Raw genomic sequence first — 22,017 nt, 5'->3', positions numbered from 1 at the left:
TTGCTTCATTCTTCGAGTAGTATCTAGGATTGGAAGGGTGAACGTTGGTTTGGAGATTTTCCGTAGCGTGGGCAAGGTGGGTGAAGTTGTTTTTTGTCCTGATGAGATCCTTAGGTTGTTACGAGTCGTAGGATTTCGTGGATCTCAATTTGGATATCGTTTGACTATCGAACGGATTTCGCATATTGTGCGTTATTCGGGTTCGATAAGTTCTGACCGTTGGATCGTTTCCAAATTGAAGTATGTTAATCTAGGTACTCTTAGAAATCTGTAGGAATTCGCGGATCGTGAATTGGAGCCGGATGTTCCGATTCAATAATGTGAAGTTTAGGGAAATCGCGATCACCGTGCGATTGGGAAGCGAATTCAATGCGGACCTTAGGATGTTCCTTTGGACGTGAGCGCACCGGGAACTTGGGGATTTAAGTATTTCCTTTCGTGAATTTCCGTTTTGGAAGTACGTGATGTTAATCAAGGATTTGTATCTTGGAATAGGTACTTGGTTGATCACTGACCCTCACGGGGCCGGGCAGCTTGGGATTACTTGTGAGTGGACTTTGTTTTAAGCATATGCATGGTTTTTATTTATGAAAGTTTTGTGCATATACTTTAAATGATGGTGACTTTGATTTAATAAGCCTTTGGCTGATGGATTTGAATATGTTTATATATCTTGGCTATATATTTTGAGTATAGACATATATATATTTGAGTATGATGAATATGTTGATATGGATTTTGGGATGGCTATCTATATTGTCTATGTATAGAGTATGAGAGGTTGTTGTGGTGAGATTGTGGAAAGATATGAGTTTGATGGATGGTTGTGAGATGTATGAGTATGGTAGGTGAGTACCATTCCCTAGTTACTAGGCTTCCCACACACGTCGTTGGCAGTGCCGGTGGGGTGGGAAGGCCATGAGAGTCTCACACATGTCGTTGGCGATGCGGTGTGTGAGACACTTTCCATATCGTGTGTTGGCAGTGTATGGGAAATATGTATATTGTTTGAGTATCATCACACGCGGTGGGGTGATGATATCTGCGTAGGACTTGATATGAGATTTGTGAGCTACCATGTGAGCTATGGAGTTCCGTCCCTGGACTACTCATCCCGGACGCGGGTTAGTGTTCGCTAACAATCCCCAGTTGGATTGTCTCCCCGGTACATTAGTTTGGAGTGGAGTATATATTATATTAGAGTCCTAGCTATATATACATATATATATGGGTATTTACGGGTTGTTGAGAGTTGCATGTATTTTGGGAATGGGTGTGGATTTGAGTTGTTGAGTTGTTTTGGACTCTGGGATACTGTGTTTTGAGTTGTGGTTTTCTGAATTGTGAAACTGCATGCTAGAGCATTATTTTTACATGGTGGGGTTACTATGTTGATTTAAAGTGAACATATTTTCTGTTTTCACATGATTTATGCGTTCGAGCAAGTCACGAGCTCCAAGCTTGTGTGTCACCATGTTAGGCTACTACTTGAAGGCCATTTTATGTTGGATTGTTGTATGTTAAAAGCATCGTTGGGATATATTGATGTGAATTAATTATTGTTGGGTTTGGGCAAAATTTTGGTAGGATGTCTTGGATTTTTAGTAAGTGGACCCGCATCATTTTGATGTCGGCATTAATCACGAAAGGCTTTTCGTCGCCCAAACACTACACGACGGATGGAAAACTTGTTGCGCAAGATTAGTATCGCACTATTTTGCGCGATGAAAGTACTTTGTCGATCTAAATTGGTGAAGGTTCTTCATCGTGCAAACCTAGGGCGATGAAAGTATTGCGCGACGAAAAGAATACGTCGCGCATACATATCTTGCGCGATTTAAAACATTCGTTGTGCAAGAATAAATTGAAGTGTATAAATTATTATTTTCACGGTTTTTTTACGTGAGTTTGCGCGACGAGAAACATTTCGTCGCGCAAAATTTATATGATTATTTAAATTTAATATTACGTTTCTTTTTATTTTGTAAAAAAATAAACTTGGTTTTGTTTTTTTGGTAATAAAATGAAATTGCAATCCAAAAATGAATTGTAAAGAATACATTTATTATATAAAATAAAATAAATGTAGATTACAAGAGAAATATTTAAAAAATAATTATGAAAATTATAAACTAATCAAATAATGTTCCAAAATCTGCATGGTCGTCAGGCATATGTGGCTCGGGGATCTGGGGTCTGCCGTGGTCTGCTAGGAATGCTCGGGGTGGACAGTCTCGGATGTCGACGCACCAAAATTCGGGATTGGAATGCCTGACCGCGCGAAGGACTCTAGAATCACCGACATCCGACCCTCAAGCTCGGCAACTCGCGATGTCAAAAGCAGCCACCTGTTTACTCGCGATGATGACCGGGTCGAGGTTCCCTCTGTCGGGCATTCCCCATCCCTCTACAATATGTTCCCGGCCTCCTCCCGAGAGTCGATCCAATGTCTCCATCAAGATATGAAATCCAGCATCCGTGAAGGATCCACAGACTCGATCGGAGTCTCGGGAGGAAGTTAGGAGGCAGACTCTGAAGAACCAACGGCTCCTCTCCACCATCGTCGTCTGTTTAACATAACATAAAATATAAATTAAAACATGTATATAAATTGAATGCGTAACATAAAAATTTTAAAAAAATAATACTTACATGAAGGGACTCGGCCAACTCATTCCGAGTCGAACATAAACGTCACCAAAGACGTCGATCTCTGGGAATTTCGACCCCCTAAATTGAATAAAAGAAGAAAAATATTAGTATGAACAAAATAAATTAATAATAATGACATATTAAAAATTAAATAGAAATGATATTATTATTACCCGCCGCGAACCTCCATCTTGATCTCGTCCGCATGACCTTCCAAGACTTCCGAGTGCATCGGGCAATGGGTCCGAACGGCGTGGGCAATGTCGTGTAGGCAAAGGAGCTATGCAACTCATTGTCGATGCAGCCCGATGGCGCTCGTCGTATCCGATGCTATCGTTGGTCACCCGGTGACCTTCGCGTCTTCACCGACACGGCCCTCGGGTGTTCTTCTTGGCTGCAATGAGATATGACAATAATGTTCAATAAATAACAAATGTAACTATAAAATTCAAAATATAAAAAATTAAAAAGAACTACGATTGAAGGATATCTATACATTTGTGACCGAGGCAACAAGATCGATCTTGGTCGACGTCGTGTCGGTGGTGCTTGCGGGCGGTCTGCCGCTTAGCGCTAACAGCTGCGCCATTGATGAAGCCGATGACGCAGCGCTCGACACCTCGCGTAGTTGGTCCATCGATGTTGGAGCGGTGGCGGCGAATCTGACCGGGTCGGGTCTCGAACTCGTGTAGTCGCCACCGACCTACGACGTCTAATCAAATCTGACATCTGCAAAATTTCCAAAGGGTACACACACACATTAATAGAATTTAGAATATATAAGTTATAAAATTTCATTACCAATTTTAAATAATTAATTACAAGAATAACCTAGGGTTTGCGATTTCGGAGTATTCGGGACTCCGATCCACAATCCGTCGAATCTTACACGATCTAGAAATACAAGGTACAACATACATGAGTTTGAGTTCGATTCAACGATCCGAACATATCAAACCTGGAAATCGCACAATAAGCGAAATCCGTTCGAGACTGAAACGGTAACCAAATCAAAATCCGACCACACCTACGTGCTCGTGACAAAAGGGGATTGCTCGGGACCCAATGGCCCACCTTTGCCATAGTCCCGCAGCGCCACCACATGCGCAAATGCGTGGGTGTCCAAAGTGATAACAATCGCCGGAAATTTCTAAAAACTAAGGGCCAAGGTTCCTACCCTAGGTTCAAAACATCATTTAGAGGCACTTTTGTTCTCGGACCTACCCCAAAAAATGGCGGAAGTGGCCGGAATGTAAATTCAAAAACCGGCCAAAACCTAGGGTTTAAATTCAAGACACCTACTCACACAATTATCCAAATCCTAATCAACCATTAGCTAGAGCACAAGAAGTAGTCCAGAAACCATACCTCAGGCGTCGGAATTGGTGGCTGGAGGAGAGAGAAAACAGCATGAGAATCGCCAAACAAAGCTTTTTGGAGGAATCTTCGCGGTGACGGCGGGGAACCTCAGGCTTCGGCGATGGTGGCGGCCCGGTCCTTTTTCGGCGAAGCACCTGGGGTGACGGCGGAGAGAGAGGGTGTTTAGGCAGAGAGAGGAAGTGAGGAAGAAAGGAGGTCGCGATTTTTCTAAAATTTCTGATCTTGCTCGACGAAGGAATATTAAAAACCGTCGCGCAAGGTTGTTTTCCACCCAAATTTTTACTACATTCCGCCCTAAATTTTGAAGACCTTGCACGATTTAAAGAAACAGTAATCGCCGCATACTCCATATATGGGTATGTTATAATAATAATAATAATATACATGTATATTATAATATATAATATATATGTGTATATACATGTGTATATGTATATTATAATACATACATGGGTATAATATATATACACATATATGTATATATACGTATATATGTATTATAATATATAATATATATATATATATTACATATATACATGTATGCTATTATTATAATATACGTGTATGTACCTATATGTATTTATATATATATATATTATATATGTATATATGTGTTTATATATATATACACATGTATATGTGTATATACGTGTATATATGTACATTATAGTACATGTGTATGTAGTAATAATATGGTAATAATTTGGTGGGCCCGGTATTAGCAATCTCATCTAAGACTCTAATTAAATGAAACAAACATGATACTAAACATGGTACTATATTTTGATCACTTTATACACATTTTTCACAATTTTAAAAGGATTGAAAGATATTGCGCGACGAAATATTGAAGTTTTCGTCGAGCAAGTCTGCTGAGCTCAGCATCTTGCGCGACGAAGAGGTAGTGTATTCGTCGCGCAAAGATAATAAATCTCAACCATGTGTACCGTGGGGTTTAGGGTTTAGGGTTTAGAGTGCGCGACGAACATAGTATTCGTCGCGCAAGTCTTTGTTCTGTGCAAACCTCTCCCAAAAAATTATGCTAAGTGTTTCCTATTTGTAAAAGGGCTGAATGAGATTGCACGACGAATATACCACTGTTTCGTCGCGCAAGTCTTTGTTCTGTGCAAACCTCTCGCAAAAATTTATACTAAATGTTCCCTATTTGTAAAAGGGCTGAATGAGATTGCGCGACAGAATTCTCTACATTATTTTTTGTTTATAGGTGTTATATATGTTTTAATTTAATTATAATTACATTATATTCATATGCTAAATATAGGAGTATATTAATTTAAGACTATTTGAAAAAGGAAAAAGAAAATGTTAACATGTTATTCTCTACAAAAATCTCAAAATTTTTCCAATATATTAATTTTAACAGAGGAGCATATTAATTTAAGACTATTGGCAAAAAATATATATTTTCTTTGGGTGAAAGGTGTAAGTTAGATTAAAATGTTAACATCAATTATGACAAAATAAATTTAACATAATTTATGTGATTAAATTATATGGATATATATATATATATATACATGGTTCTACAATAAATTTATAACAATAGTGTTTAATATTATAATATCCTTCAAACAAAACCAAAAATGAAAAAATCATCTACATGTGGTATTCATTCAATTTGAAGATTTTAAACACAAAAAAGGGAAAACCGTAATTCTTATATTCATAAATGGCAATTGAAAATCAAATAGATATATTCAAATATAGGTATATTCAAATATAGGTATATATGTGTTATATTCAAATATGTTTTCAAATTTAGGTATATATCTAAATTTTAATTTATAAATTATATGTTGTAATTTAATTTGTGATTGCAAATTTTGTGTGCAACTTCATTTTAATTTGTGATTGCCATATTTACACTACCATAATTAAATTACAACAAATTTCATTTCCTATGTTTTACATGGGTAGTCGCTAATGAATTGCATTATTCATCATCTGAACTATAGTAACTTTTGTTATCCTCGCTATCATCAGTTTCGGCCTCCCAATCCTCCTCCTCATCACTTTTGTTGTTCGGGCCCACTGGAACTTGTAGTACGGAAGATCACCGAGGTCAATTATAATTAACTGAATCGGTATTTGAGTGAAGACACTCCTTGAAGCTGAAAGGGTTCTTGTATAACATTTGTATCTCAAAGTGTTTTTGCATCAGTTTCCATGGAAGATTCCAACCGTTGGTCAGCTGACGTTGTCGACGTCGTTATCGATTGGGTCTAGTTCTGGTATAGCATACACGTTCCTCTGATCCATCTACTGAGCAACCTTCCAACCGCTTCCGGCTTTAGGGTCATCTAGATACACAATCTGTCTTGCCATGTTTGCCAAAATGTAAGGGTTGTCATCATACCAAGTTCTGTTAATGTTCACTGATAGTAAGCCATGGTCTATTTTAACACTTCCCTGCCTATTTGGGTTTGTATCAAACCATCGACACTTAAACATGATCACTTGGTATCGGTCTTTGTAAAGCAATTGCACGACAGTTGTGAGTTTGCCATAGAAATCAATGTCAGTACTTTCGCCACCACCTGGGACATGGACACCGCTGTTTTGCGTACACAACTTGTCATCTCGTGCAGTCCCCAAAACTTTACGCCATTAACATGGCAACGAGAATAATTCAGTGCGAATCGGGCCGAACGCTAAGTTATATAACTCTTCATCTGTAAGAGGGTGAATTCGATGATTTCAACTTATTCACCTAATATTATACAAATGAATTCACATGTTAGTTTGATAACATTAAATAATACACAATATAATATATATATATATATATATAACAAATACAAAACACTTATAACTTACATATTCCAAAAACCATTTTGGAAACAAATCACGATGTTTCTTGGCATACAAATGTGATGGATGTTCTCACTTCATCATCTCTTCATGCTCATCTAAGTATGACATTATCTCATCACAATTGTTAAGTACGAACCAATGAGCTACCTCCATGTTCATTTCTGGAAAACAACTCTCCTCGTACCGGATCTCCAAAGGGTCGTGCGCTTTGGGGAAAACGAAAGATTCTCATTTCTCAGACCTCCGTCATTATTGCGCTGAGGACAATTGAAAGCCATGTCCATATCTTTTAAATACATTCCACAGAAAGTAAGCAACTCATATTGAACACAAGCCTCTATAATTGATCATTCGGTTTCGCCCTGTTGCGTCAGTTTTTTTCAACTCTCCGAGAAGCCTGGCAAAATAAAAACAAATGATACAAATTAGCAACCGTGAGATAAGGATGCAGAAACAAATTATGAGGATTATATACCTTTCTATTGGATACATCCAGCGATAGTTTACAGGACCAGCGAGCAATGCCTCTTCTGGCAAATGAACCATTACGTGGATCATACTTGTGAAGAAAGCTGGAGGGAATATCATCTCGAACTTGCATAGGACTTGGACAATGTCATGGCTCAACTGATTAATGTCTGTCTTTCGCAATGTTTTTGCCATCAGTTGGGAAAAAAATCTAGACAACAACATGATTGGTTTCACTACATCTTCTGGCAAAAGGTGTCGAATACCCACAGGAAGTAGGCGTTGCATAAACACATGGCAGTCATGGCTCTTCAATCCAGTAAATTTACCCCCGTCAACATTCACGCATATGCGTGCGATATTAGAAGCATACCCATTGGGAAACTTTACTGACGATACAAACTGTAGAAAATCTTTTTTGTCATTCGGTTTCATGGCAAAAAATGTCAGATCCCTTATAGCTTTATCACCGCCCCTGTTCATCCATAAACCTCTTCGTATGCCCATTCTTTCCAAATCAAGACGAGCTTTGATCGTGTCCTTTGTCTTACCCTCGATATCTAGAATCGTGCCCAGCAATGTATCAAAGACATTTTTCTCAACATGCATAACGTCGAGATTGTGCCTCAATTTTAGTTTCGACCAATATGGGAGCTCAAAAAACATAGACTTGTGCGTCCAGTTCAAATGTGTAGAAGGTCTGGTCCGAGTAACCGTTTTCCCAAACGGAGAAAAATCCAAACGGTTTAGCTGTTCCAAGATCTCATCACCGGACCATTCTCTAGGTGCTGAGGCGATGCTCTGTGTTCTCGTCAAATTTTTTATCCTTTTCCCGCCACTCGTGGTCCCATGACAACCATCTTCGATGACCAAGATAACAAATTTTTCCCGCGTGCTAACCAGAAGTTACATTTTCCTTGCATACAGTGCATGCCATATAACCATATGTGCTCCACTCAGAAACCATTGCGTATGCGGGAAAATCATTTACAGTCCACATCACTGCTGCCCGCAAAGTGAACATCTTCCCAATGGCTTTATCGTATGTGCGCACATCGTTTGTCCATAAATCCTAGAGCTCATCAACCAACAGCCGTAAGTAAACATCGATTGACCTGCCAGGATCCTCGTTATCAAAACAGTCATCATCATGTACTCTTTTTTCATGCATTTCCAAGGCGGCAAATTATATGGAAATATGAAAATTGGCCAAGTGCTGTGGTGTTGGTTTAGAACCCCGTACCGATTGAATCCGTCAGTGGCAAGTCCCAATCTAACATTTCGAGGATCAGCAGCAAAGTCGGGGAACGTTCGATCGAACTCTTTCCATGCTTCCCCATCTGCAGGATGCCACATCACATCGTCGTCTACCCGTTTCTCCTTATGCCATCTCATGTCTGTGGCAGTATGAGTCGACATATACAATTGATGTAGTCTAGGTTTCAAGGGCAGATAACGCATGACTTTCTGTGGGATCTTAGTCGTCATATTATGAGATATCATCTTGAACCTCGACTCTTTGCATATAGGGCATGTATCCAATGTTTCATACTCTTTGTAGAATAACATGCAATTGTTTTTGCAAGCATGAATTTTTTCATAACCCAATCCAAGACCATTCAACACTTTTTGCGCTTGTCCATGGTCTTTGGGCAAACAATTGTCCATCGGAAGTATTCTCTTGAAAACGTTCAAAAAGTAATCGAAACACAAGTTCGACATACGATACTTTATTTTTTCGTGCATTAGCTCCACAATGGCCGTAAGAACGGAAAAGCCCTCGCACCCTGGGTATAACTCTTGGTTGGCACTTTTTAACAGTTGTTCATATTGTTCGAACTCTGCACTGTCCATTGGGGTAGGCACGTCATCTTCCCCTTTCTGATTATTGTTGGTCGATGCAAATGGAAAAGCATCATTTATAATATCCATGACTTATTCATTAGGATCCATAATAGGTTCAATATTGTCTACCCTTGTGGCATTTGAAGATGAAGCATTGTCTAATTGTTCCCCGTGAAGGTTCTAAATGCTATATGTCTCAATCATTCCATTCTTTACTAAATGAAAGCCAACATTTTCAATTGTCTTCCACAACGTGTTATTACACATTCTACAAGGACAAATGATTCTAGTTATACCCGGGTTGTGTCTACGTGCAAACTCAATAAAATCCTCAATTCCATCCAAGTATTCGTCTGTGCATCTATTCGGGCTCTGTATCCACCTTATGCTCATGATTCCTGAAACCACAATCACAACATTGTATCACAACAACTTCATACGAAGTTATAATGTCATCTTATGCCTCCGGTAAGGGCCCTATCCCATTCGGGAATGCATAGTCCTGTCACGTAACCTCTGCTACATGAGATTAGATTTCGACGTGGATAAATTTGGCAGCATCTCGTCAGTTCTTGAGGTGGGCATAGGTATAAATACCTACGTACCACCCGAAGAACGTAGCGAGATGACATTGAAATCTCTACAATCGAAATCTAATCTTGTAGCCGTAGATTACGTGACAACACTATGCATTACCAAACGGTCCAAATAATGGGACAATTCAAGAATTAATTGGATCGCAGTCATGCTTTATGCATCCATGCACGAAATCCAACTAATCTCGAACGGGAAACTAAGTGTTACTAAAAAATTATAACAAAAGTACGAAGTTAATTTCAATTAACTTCGTACATCACAACATATTGTGCTACGTCATGCACAATTTAACAACATAATATAAATATAATTCAACAACAAAATATATAAATATAACAAACTAAGTTCAACATAATGTAATAAATTTAATATAAAATGAATGAAATACCTTATCAATCGTTCTCCACAATCGGAATTTACAAATATGTATAATAAAAAAAATAATAATACCGTTAGTACGAATTCACATTAATACTTTTAAAGAAATGACAAATAATACTTACCCAATGAGCGTATTGAATTCTCAGCAGAGGCAGCCAGCACAGAGGACAAATCGAATGGCAGAAAAATGGAGCAATCTGCCTCCGCAATGGTAGATTGCAGATATGTAGAAGACGGATTTTGCGAGACGAATAACGTTTTCGTCGCGCAAGAAATCAGGTTTTCGCGCGATGGAAAAAATGTGTCGTCGCGCAAACTCGCAAATGTGTCGCGCAAGCGAAACTTTCCGTCACACAAGATAATGCCGACATCAAACCTTGCGCGACGAATCAAACGTCCGTCGCGCAAGTATTTGGCGCCATTTTCTCTCCTTCTTTGCGTGACGAAAGTAAAATCGTTGCACAATGATGTCTTTCGCGACGATTGCCCTCGCGCAAATATTTGGCGAAAAAAAAATCAACCTTGTTTTCCGTTCCATACTTTGTGCGACGAAGACATTAATTTGTAGCGCAAAGGTTCTCAGACGACCAACTCTGTCGTAAGGAAAGTAAGTCAATATTCACAAGTCACGCCAACACTCCCCCTCACGTTGGTGCATAGTTGTCGCAAATGCCCAACTGATCCAGTGAATTGTGAAATGCTTTACTGGAAATCGCCTTTGTCAAAATATCCGCCAATTGATCCTCGGATTTCACAAATGAAAACTGAAACACTTTAGCCTCAAGCTTCTGTTTGATGAAGTGTCGATCCACCTCAACATGTTTAGTACGATCATGCTGAACCGGATTTTGTGCAATGGTTATAGCAGCCTTGTTGTCACAAAAGAGATTCATTGTAGATGTAGGCTTATACCCAAGTTCAGTAAGGAACTTTCTTAACCGAAGAAGTTCACAAATCCCTTTACTCATGCCTCTGAACTCGGCTTCTGCACTGGATAAAGCTATTACATTATGTTTCTTACTCCTCCATGTCACCAAATTACCTCCCACAAATGTGAAGTAACCCGATGTGGATTTTCTATCTGTTACATTACCTGCCCAATCTGCATCTGAATAACCATCAATATTTAGATGACCATGCTTTAGAACATAAGTCCTTTTCCAAGTGCAAGACTTAAAATATCTAAGTATTCGAAGAATTGCATTCATGTGGTCTTCACTTGAAGAGTGCATAAATTGACTGACAATGCTCACCGCATAAGCAATGTATGGTCGAGTATGTGACAAATAGATCAATCTTCTCACTAACCTTTGGTATCTTTCTTTGTTAGTTGGAACTTGATCCGGATATTCTCCAAGATGATGATTCTAAATAATAGGAGTGTCCGCAGGTTTGCAATCTAGCATTCATGTGTCTGTCAACAAGTCCAAGACATATTTCCTTTGAGAGAGAAATATGCCTTGCTGCGATCGAGCCACCTCAATTCCCAAGAAATACTTGAGTCCACCTAGATCCTTCATCTCAAACTCCGTAGCCAAATAGTCTTGTAGCTGTGATATTTCCAGTTTATCATTCCTTATAATAATCATATCATCAACATAGATTATTAATGTTGTTACCTTCCCTTTCCGATGTTTCAAGAATAGAGTATGATCTGAGTTGCACTGTTTGAAACCATTGTTCTTCATTGCCATTGTGAACTGTCCAAACTATGCACGTGGTGACTGTTTCAATCCATACAATGCTTTTCGTAACCTACAAACTGTTCCAGTCTGAGTAGTATTATATCCAGGAGGGATGTCCATGTACACCTCCTCTGTGAGTTCGCCATGTAGAAAAGCATTCTTTACATCAAACTGGTGTAGTGGCCAATCCAAATTAGCTGCAAGGGACAATAAGACTCTGACGGTGTTTAACTTTGCAACTGGAGCAAATGTTTCTTCATAGTCTATACTGTAGGTCCATGTGTACCCTTTTGCCACAAGTCTTGCCTCGTATCGCTCGATAGATCCATCTGTATTGTGTTTTATAGTAAACACTCATCTACATCTGATAGTCTTTTTTCCTCGTGGTATAGTCTCCAATGTCCAAGTCTGATTTTTCTCAGGAGCTTTCACCTCCTCTTTTATAGCTTGGACCCACTTAGGATATTTCAATGCTTTAGAGATCTTTGGTTAGAATATGGATAGCAGACAACTGGTGCAAAAAAGCCTTGAGTGGTTCTGATAGGTTCTCAGTAGATACATGATTTGCAATTGGATACTTGGATGTCTTGCCAATATCAGGTGAATAACGGTTTGGTGGCTTCCCACGATTTTTCCTGCAAGGTAATTGATATCCAATAGTTTTATCCTCTAAATGCACAAGTCTAGTAGGAGTAATTACCTCAAGGATATTCTCAAGAGATTGGTCTGTATGGTACTGTTGAGTTAGAAGGGTCTTCATCTTGTTGTTACTGTATTGTCTGTAGGTGTGAGACTTAGATCAGAAATATCTTCACATGGATCAAGTGGGTCAGGCAATTGATCGCTATGAATGGGCAATTGATCGCTTTTTGGCAGAGAGTAATCTCATACTCCGGACTCGGGACGATAGATCATTTCTGTACAGAGAGAATTTCTTCGTTTTCCAAGTTGCTCCAGTTCTGCTCTTCACTTGTATCTCCCCATGAAACGTAGAGGAATTGGATAATGGGTCATGGAAGAACAACTTAGATTCTAGAAAGGTCACATCCAAAGTGATATAAGTATGTCGGGTAGGAGGGTGATAGCAGTAGCCTTTACGATGAGTGGCATAACCCACAAAAACACAGCAGCGTCACGGGATCAAGTTTGCTATGTTGATTTTATGGAGATGAGCGCAAGCCACACATCCAAAGATTTGGGCGTGAGTACCAAAACAAGATCATGTATTGCACAAGCACTGTAAGGGAGTTTTAAAGGTCAATACACCAGAAGGCATGCTGTTGATCAGTGAACTCTGCGGTGACAATAGCATCATCCCAGTGATGGCGACGAACATGAGGGCCAATCAGAAGTGCTCGGGCGGTTTCAAGAAGATGTCAATTCTTTCGTTCAGCAACACCATTTTGTTGAGGTGTCGAGGACAAGTCGTCTCATGGATAATTCCATGTTGTTGGAAATAAGTCGAAAGTCATGATTGACAAATTCTCCACCATTGTCTGAGCGAAGAATCTGGATTTGAGCATTAAACTGAAGTTTTCATCTGTTTGTGGAATGACTAAAACGGGAAAACACTTCGTTTTTATTCTTTAGCAAATAAAGCCATGTCATTCGTGTACAATCATCTATGAATGTGACAAACCATCGAACTCCAGAAAGAGCAAGTGATAGGGAAGGTCCCCAGACATCAGAGTGAATTAACGTAAATGGAGTAATACACTTGTTCGTACTCAACGAGAAGGGCACACGGTAACTCTTGGCCAAAATACAAGTATCACATGTGAAGTTAGAGTCCTTGAAACCCGAGAATAAATCTGGTATAAGATGCTTCATATAACTAAAAGACGGATGTCCGAATCGACTGTGCCATAACCATATTTGCTTTGGTTTGCTATCAAAGGGATGCGTCACACTTTTAGCTACGCCGAGGCTGAAGTCATCGACATAATATAGCCCCCCTCTCTCAGTACCACGACCAAGAATCTCCTTAGTGTGAATATCTTAAAGCAAATAAAAACTCGGGTAAATGAGTACACAACAATTCAATTGTTCAGTAAGCTGACTAACTAACAACAATTTAGTGGATAAAGATGGAACAAGTAAAGTATTAGATAAGTGTGAGAGAGGATGAGAGTGCAACAGCTGCGGCCCGTCACAGATAAAGTAACGCCATTGGCATTTGCAATACAGGTTCGTCGAGGTTGTGTAGTATTCAGAAAATCATTAGGATCAAACGTCATATGATCAGTTGCACCAAATCAATTATCCGAGCTCCTGGAATCAATCGCATCAGAAGTATGGAATCCATAACCGCATTCTGGTCGTATTGCATTGTCTTTGATCTTTAAGAGTAGCCCACGAATCGGGGTAGCCATGCAATTTAAAACAAGTCTCACGAGTGTGTCTCGGATCACCACAATATGCGCAATCTGGTCCATTTGTCGGGGTCGTTAGTCGAGAAGTCATAATCTGCAGCGAGAAGATGCATATGATACAGATTGAGTAGGAATTTCAGATCGGGATCTGAGCCCTGAGTCGGGGTCGGTCGAGTCGAAATCGGGTCGGGTTTGAATTAGAGACCACCCGGGGTCGAGGTCATATTGAGTGGGGATCTGGTCATCTTCGGAGTTCGAGTCGGGGTTGCCGCCATCATAGTCGGGGTCGGGTTGGGGTCGTCAAAATAGGATCGATTCCGGATCGGGTTGGGGTCATCAAAATAGGATCGATTCAGATCAAATTCGAGCCAAAGTCTGCATCTGTAGGAGTGAGCCATTTGGGCACTCAACTCATCTATGGTTGATTAAGAAGGAGAGAAGGAGTCGGTGGTGCTATCTCCATGAGGGTTGAAAAAATCATCAACCTCCATAGTGGCGGCTGGGGTTTGAAACTAGAGTTAGCAATTCCAAGATCGCCGCTCTAATACCATGTTAAAATATGAAAACTATGAGAGAATATTTGTTTGTGGGAATTTTGTGTATTCTTCTCCTTATAGGAGGTCATATTTATAATACATTGAAACATGAATGGGCAAGCAAATAATAAATTCCTAAATCTAATTACAGTAGAAAATCATGAATTAAAGTAAATCAATTACAATTATAATAGGAATTTTTGGTGTATACGGAAAGTAAATCAATATCCATAAGTCACGCCAATAGTATGTGCTACTCACATGACTAAATTTAATAGAAAATGTAACGGTAGAACCAAAGCACCGATTAATAAGGAGTTGGTGGACCATTTGAACAAATAATTTAGTTTATGGACCAAAATGTAAATCGGGTACAAATTTGAGGACCATTTGATAATTTACCCTTCTTTATAAATAAGTGCAAATGACTAATAAGTTTATCAATTGATTAATTTGTAATGGTTGACTAAATAATATAATAAGCAGCAAAAACAAACAAAAATTGTATCTTGACATTCCAAAGTACTATAAAATTATCGTCGCTTTTTATCACAAATGATTCTTGAGATTCGTGAAATTATTAGCTTTGGTCTTGTATTTTTTTGTGACATTATTGGTCCTTTATTTTTTTTTGTGACATTATTGGTCCTTTATGTTACTCTATTGCACATCAATTTGGTCTTGCCGTTAGGTTCCGTCAAAATTTATGTTAAAATGATGACATGGCACGTACGCAGTACTTACATATCCAATGAGATAATGACATGTGGATCTAAATAAAAATTTATTTTTTTAAAATAGTTTCATATTTAAAATCTAAAAAAATTGTATATGGACCATACTTTTCAAGGATGATTTAAAACACCCTTTCCCTTGAAACTGGAGGTTTCAAGACACAAACAAGATCACGATCTATTTATATATCAAAAAGCCAGAAGCATCACTATCGACATTAAACCATCATAATCATCATGAAGTTTAATTTGATTGCCTCAATGTCGCCTCAATGTGTAAGAAATTCATTCATATAAAATTACACGAGAAACAAACTTCCCAAGAAAAGAAAAATCAACCAAAGAAATGAATGTTTGAATTTTAAAAAATAGACAGTTCGAATAATTGAAATACAATGCAGGTGAGCCTGACAAGGTTGTCCCTCAAATAAACTTGTTTAAGGACTCTTGCAATTGAAGGTCATTCTTACATATATATAAACAAATTTTTTATTTTATACAATGAACTATTTATTAGAAAATGTCTTGAGTCTGTTGATTAATTCTATATTACAAGTAAAATAATAAATCGGATCTCAAATTAGATATTTCAGATCATTGAACCACTTTTTGAAATTCCAAACAATGCGATTCTTTTCCAACCTCACCAAAATGAATCCCTCTTATTGAGCTTGACCATTTATTAAGCTTGACCTAGTAGTAACTGTTGGTGAGTTCATATTCAGTTAGGATTTTAGTTTCTTACTGATAAGTGCATTATTTCCTATATTTGTGTATCTCTTATACTTGGTTTTTTTGTAGGGAAAGTTAATTAAAAATAGCATTATTACCTTTCTTTATTTTCAGCTATTCTGCACTCTTGGAAGGGCTGACTGAAAATCGACTTTTCAAATGAATTTTAGTTCAAGGCCAAATGGAGAAGAAAGCTAAGACATTGAAGATTATTGTGTCAAAGTTTCAAAATTTTCTACCAAGCCAAATGCTCCAGACCTGCAAGTCAAGACAGCCTAAGTTTGAAATCCCGTCAGAACTGCACTGTTGTAGAAGATTGATGATTTGAAGACTTTTCCGATTTTTTCTAGTGGTGGGTGATATATGCTTGGAAAGCTTAGAGATCAAGCTACATTTGTCTTCTTTTGTTTTCCAGAAGTTTTTAGGAAGTGAAAAGACCCCAAAACGTGCATGCAAGTTGGCTGACGTGTGTCCAAGTCAAAGAATGATTCTTTCCTAATTAGAATAATTTCTTAGTTAGGATTCCTTGTAATTAGCTAATTACTTTTCCTTGTATGAAAAGTTAACTTGTACTTGTATATATCTCCTCCTCTTAGAGAAATATAATATCAATCACAATTATTCAATCGTGTGGTTAGTTTGAGATATAGCTATTTTTCCTTGGTTTTATTTTGCAGTCATCTGGTTAATTACACCATAAGGACCCTTACAGAATACAAAGTGAAATGAGTTCATCTATAAATATCAACAACATTACCGTCATGATGTGTACGACTTCACCAAAATCAGTATAAATATAATCAATTGCAACTTTCATTAGAGACTTTATCAGTACGTACATTATTGGAGTTTAATTTTCTGGTTTGGCATTCTCAAAGTTGTATGTATTTAATTGCACATAAGTAAATTAGTTTATAAGAATCATGTCCATGTTGGTATAGCATGTATAGTGTATTTTATTCACCAAATTATGTCCCAATTATTTAAAAGGCCTCACTTTGAACCTAATTTATTTGTAACAGATAGTTAATCATCCTTAAATTACTAGGCTAATCTGCTTTTTTTTTCCCAACAAATATGCAAATATGCATATGCCTTGGTGTAATATTTCTCACGTTTTTGTTGTGTGTGTGAATTTTCAACATCTTGAGTACGTACTTTCCACACGGCACACAAGGCGACCAAAGATATCTGTGTTTGCATGGAAGACGACACAGATGAAGATATCTTCTTCATTAAGAAATTCTGGACCTGCCAAGGAATTTGGCGATTCTTTTTTGGACTCATTCAGGAAAATGGTTACCACACAACTACTGTAGAGTGGACGATCTTAAGTCGTCTCTAAACCAACATCAAATTCTTCAATCAAATTAATTTGTATTATTATTTATAATTTTTTTTATTAAAATAAATTAATGTTCGAAAGGCTTACGCCTCAATGCTTCAAGGCTACGCCTCGCATAGCGGACTAAAAACGCGTTGCCTCTACGCCTCGCCTTTTAAAACATTGCTCTAAACCAACATCAAATTCTTCAATCAAATCATCGAACACAAACCTGAAATCAAATTACCAAAACAAATCGTGCTGCGATTCCAAATAACGACGAAACTTTTTCCTCTGCTGACTTCCTTAGAAACAAAATGAAGATGTATTATGAATTGAATTAAGAAGCTTCTAGGCTATTAACTTACAACCAAGTGGGCTCTAGCTAGGCTATTAACTCACAACCAAGTTCGCTGCAAGTTTTCAGTTGACTTGACTTCGGATTGATAAGAAATTTACAAATGAAGCTCTATACATATTCCAAATATATACAAAATCCCATCCACGAATTTAGATTCGAAACCTTATCTAGTGCTGCTAGACTTAATAGTTGTACCGATTGAGAAGGGTTTGTTTTGTTTTGTTTTGTTTGGACATTACCTAGAAACCTTCAGGAGGGACGAACAATGGAGGCTCAGTGATTGTTGATCTTTCAGCATTTCATTTGGAGATAATTCTAATTATTTTGGGTATTTAGATTTCTGTACATAAATAATAAAGTAATGATGTGAGATATATGAATGAACAACAATATATCATGACGTTTACACATATAGTTTTACTGTAACTTAGAGGTTTAAAATGGAAATATAGGAAGCCTATGATGACAAGTTAGGTACATGGATAGATGAATCAGTATGCCCTGATAAGAGATTTCCACCATTTGATTGATTTTCATTCACATCAATATTGTTCTCCACAGCTGAGTTGTGTTGCATATCATTTGCATAATGTAAACCTCCTATAGCTGTCTCATCAGGAGTATCCATAGCATGTACTCTGGATGTTCTTTGCGTAAAAGGATGCGAAGTGAGATCTTTCTTGTCAAAATGCTTTGCCAATTCAACCATTTTCCACCGAAATGAGTTCTCAGAATGAATCGTGGTCCTCAAAGTAGGCCATTGTGAGCAAAGGAAACGGTACATGTACATCAAAAGTGAAAACATGGAGACTACACCTTCGACCGTCTGAAAAAATTTTGGCACTTTGATCATCACAGATGCTTTGGTTATTTCCAAAGGACTTCTCCTCAATTGAATCCATCTTAGATTTATCTTGAGTGACATTCAAGATTGCCCTTGACATGTAGGAGACTAGAGGAGACCCTCTTGGGAAGGCCTGATGTATTAGAAGGCAAAAAAACAATTTAGCATATGGATATAGGAAATGGAACAATTGTTGCAGCATTGTACACTCGGGTTTTTATGGATAACAATACAATCAAAGAAAATTAAGACAGAGAACTCACAAAGCCGAATCCGTCAGTTTTGTAGGTTGGTCCAACCATGGTGTACTTGGAACAATTCTTTGCAATGAACAGTTTAAGGTAAGGGATTTCATCGAAAATTGCAGCAACTCCACCATTTTTGGTTCCTTTGGATAGTGCATGCTTATAGTCCTCAATGGTTACCAAAGCTTTCAACTTGGACTCTTCAAACCTTAAATTGTCCATTAGAAACCCTTTAATAAATGAATCCTTTTGATATCCTATATTATAACCAATCCTTTTGATCTCTCTTATATCAGTAAATACAGGCTGCAATCTCTGCACTGTTAACATTGAAGGTAAACTTGCAGTGTAACTCTGTGTCAGGATAAGAACCACAAAAACCCAAATGATGAGCACTAATCTTGACCAATTGTTCACTACTTTCTCCCCTATAGCATTACAAAAGAATTATTAATTAGACCACAAGCTTCACTGAGAATTTTGAAGAAAACAAATGTTTTGGTATAAGGAGAAGAGAATTTACTATGAGCAAAGACAAGAGTTGAAAAGGAGAACGACAATATCACGCCAGTTGGTGGACCTCTAAACTCGGAGTTTACCCGGTGTTCAAGAACCCATATCACAAAACCTGTAAATATGAAGGCTGCCCCAGTTGTCAGCCAAAGATCCAAACTTAACGGCTTCAAGAAAATCCAAATATTGTCTCTTTCATTATTTTCCACCAAAACTACCATTGACACTCCTGACTCTGAATAGGGCAATGTAAAATCTACATACAATGAGCGGTTAGCTACAATTGTTGTCAGCCAAAGATCCAAACTTAACGGCTTCAAGAAAATCCAAATATTGTCTCTTTCATTATTTTCCACCAAAACTACCATTGACACTCCTGACTCTGAATAGGGCAATGTAAAATCTACATACAATGAGCGGTTAGCTACAATTGTTGTGTCTCCCACCACAGCATCATACTTCTGCATTTTAAATCACCAATTGAAAAGTACATTAGAGAAGGAGATAGGGAGAAAGAGAGGACGACCATTAATTTACCCCGTAAAATAAAACTTACCCCTTCTTTGATTTGGCAAAGAAGATCATCATATGTCCCGTTGAAGCTTAAGAAGTCATGGGGAAGCGGAAATGGTAGTTTAGCCAGTGCAGCAAAGAAGACATCAGCAGCAAATCCCGATATACTTTTGTTTTCCATTTCTAGGAATTCATTAAAACCTTCTTTAATTGGAACTCCAATCGTCAGTTTCTTTGTTGCAGGTTGGTCTGTAGTGTCCTGGCCAAATTGGTTGCTTGAGTCTTCTTTACATCAGATTTTTCTGCTTCACTATTGTCATACTTGAGCTGCCTTGACAGCCCTTTTTGTTTGTCAATCCAATATCCAATAATCCTTTCTTTATTGCCAATCACATTGAATATCTCAAAGGTTGAAAGTTCTAACTGTCTCTTGACCAACTGGAAATTCTCACTTAGGCTTTGAAATTTTGAACTGGATTGTTTCAAGAAGATTTTTACCCATGTTACTGGTTTCCAAGCTTGCAAGATTAACGACTCTACTTGTGTTATGCTTCATAGAGCTAGAACTTGTTGTTCCCACTTTCTCCAACGCCATTGCAAGTGCCCAAACTGTATCATATGCCCATAATCCAAAGAGGTTTAGGCCCTGCTGTCATCTTGTTTGGTTGTTTCCATCTTGACTGAAAGTCTTCAAGATCTTTTGTCATTGGGATATATGGCCTTACTCCCAACACACCTTCCATTGAATCCATGGTTGTCGAATTCACAGGATCTAAAAAAGTTGATAACCCTTCGGTGACAATCCAGGCATACCCTTCACTCATCATACCTGCCTTATTTGCTAGTATAAAGAATTTGGACCCAAGGGAGGCAGTCATATGCACCAGAAATATTCTAGTTGAATTTGAGTTTAACCTGCGAAGCTTCCTTAGAATTTCAGCGTCATTAGAAGATGGAGGAATGACACTTCTGTAAGGTACTCGAGCACCAACCTCCTGTATAGCGTCCACCAGATATGGAATTAAATCATTGCCATAATCGGTGTCTTCATAGACGAGAACAACTTCCAACCAGCTATAAGCTTCAATGACGGCAGCTATATGGCTTTTACTTGAGCAGTGTCATCGGGCCGTCCGGACAAAGGGCCATGAGATGGAGAAAGAGAGGGACTGGTGGCAGAGAATGAAATGATGGGAACCTTAGCCTTTCTGCCAAGCTCCATCACAAACTTCGCTTCTGCTGACCTTTGAGGTCCAATGATGGCCTGCACTTTTTCTTTCTTCATCATATACCAGGCTGCATGTATTCAACAGACAAATGGTGAATGAATAAAATTAATTAGCTAAGATCGAAAAGGCTGAGTGTGTGTGTGTGGTGAAAAATAATTTGCTGGAAAGAAGGTAGTGTATAATCCACCTTCAGATGCTGCAGTAACAATATCATCCGCTGAATCGCGGGTGCGAAGATCAAGCCTTGTTCGATAATGAGCATGCTTAGCATAAAAATCTGAGAGTGCCATGGTCATACAGCTCTCTGCAATCGCTCCAACAGACGAATTCAAGTCAAGAACTACCCCGACTGGTATTCGTATCACCTCCTTCGCCATTGAAAGCTGGATACTCCCAAGCCCGGCCAACGAAAGAATGAAGAAGAAAGATAGAATGTCCTTCTGGTTTGTCATCATTGTTAAGCTACCTGGGTTTGTCACATGCACTCTCACGTATATTTAAATTACTGTTTTTCTCTTTCGTTTTGCCTACTCTTTTTAGCTTTAAACCTTATGTACGATTTGTGTTCCAAGCTCATCCTTAATAGGAGTTTGAGAAAATGGGCAAGCATTTGGTCAACACTCATAAATGTCGATTCAATTTGCATCGCATATTGATAACTCGAGACAAGTCAATAGTCTCCTTCTGAGTACTAGTCAAGGATTGTTTTGACGGAGTAAAAAGGAACCAGAATACCTTCTTTCCAGCAAACTGAACATGAATTGACTAATG

At 38.3% G+C, this 22,017-nt stretch overlaps 1 pseudogene across 1 annotated transcript; it reads right to left on the bottom strand.

The window, feature by feature from the left end:
• Positions 1–18,249: 18,249 nt before the first annotated feature.
• Positions 18,250–21,756, bottom strand: LOC148920089 (glutamate receptor 2.8-like; annotated as a pseudogene). Its single transcript, XR_016124307.1, has 6 exons — positions 21,434–21,756; positions 20,061–21,313; positions 19,901–19,965; positions 19,515–19,753; positions 19,010–19,419; positions 18,250–18,879 (listed from the first exon to the last, which is right to left on the bottom strand). The product of XR_016124307.1 is annotated as a glutamate receptor 2.8-like (transcript).
• Between the last annotated feature and the right edge of the window lie 261 nt (positions 21,757–22,017).

The sequence above is a fragment of the Prunus mume genome, linkage group LG2 (genome assembly GCF_029339155.1).
Source record: "Prunus mume cultivar Tortuosa linkage group LG2, ASM2933915v1, whole genome shotgun sequence".
Classification (NCBI taxonomy): Eukaryota; Viridiplantae; Streptophyta; class Magnoliopsida; order Rosales; family Rosaceae; genus Prunus; species Prunus mume.
The sequence above is the reverse complement of the archived record's forward strand: the minus strand, read 5'-3'. Positions and strand labels throughout refer to the sequence as shown.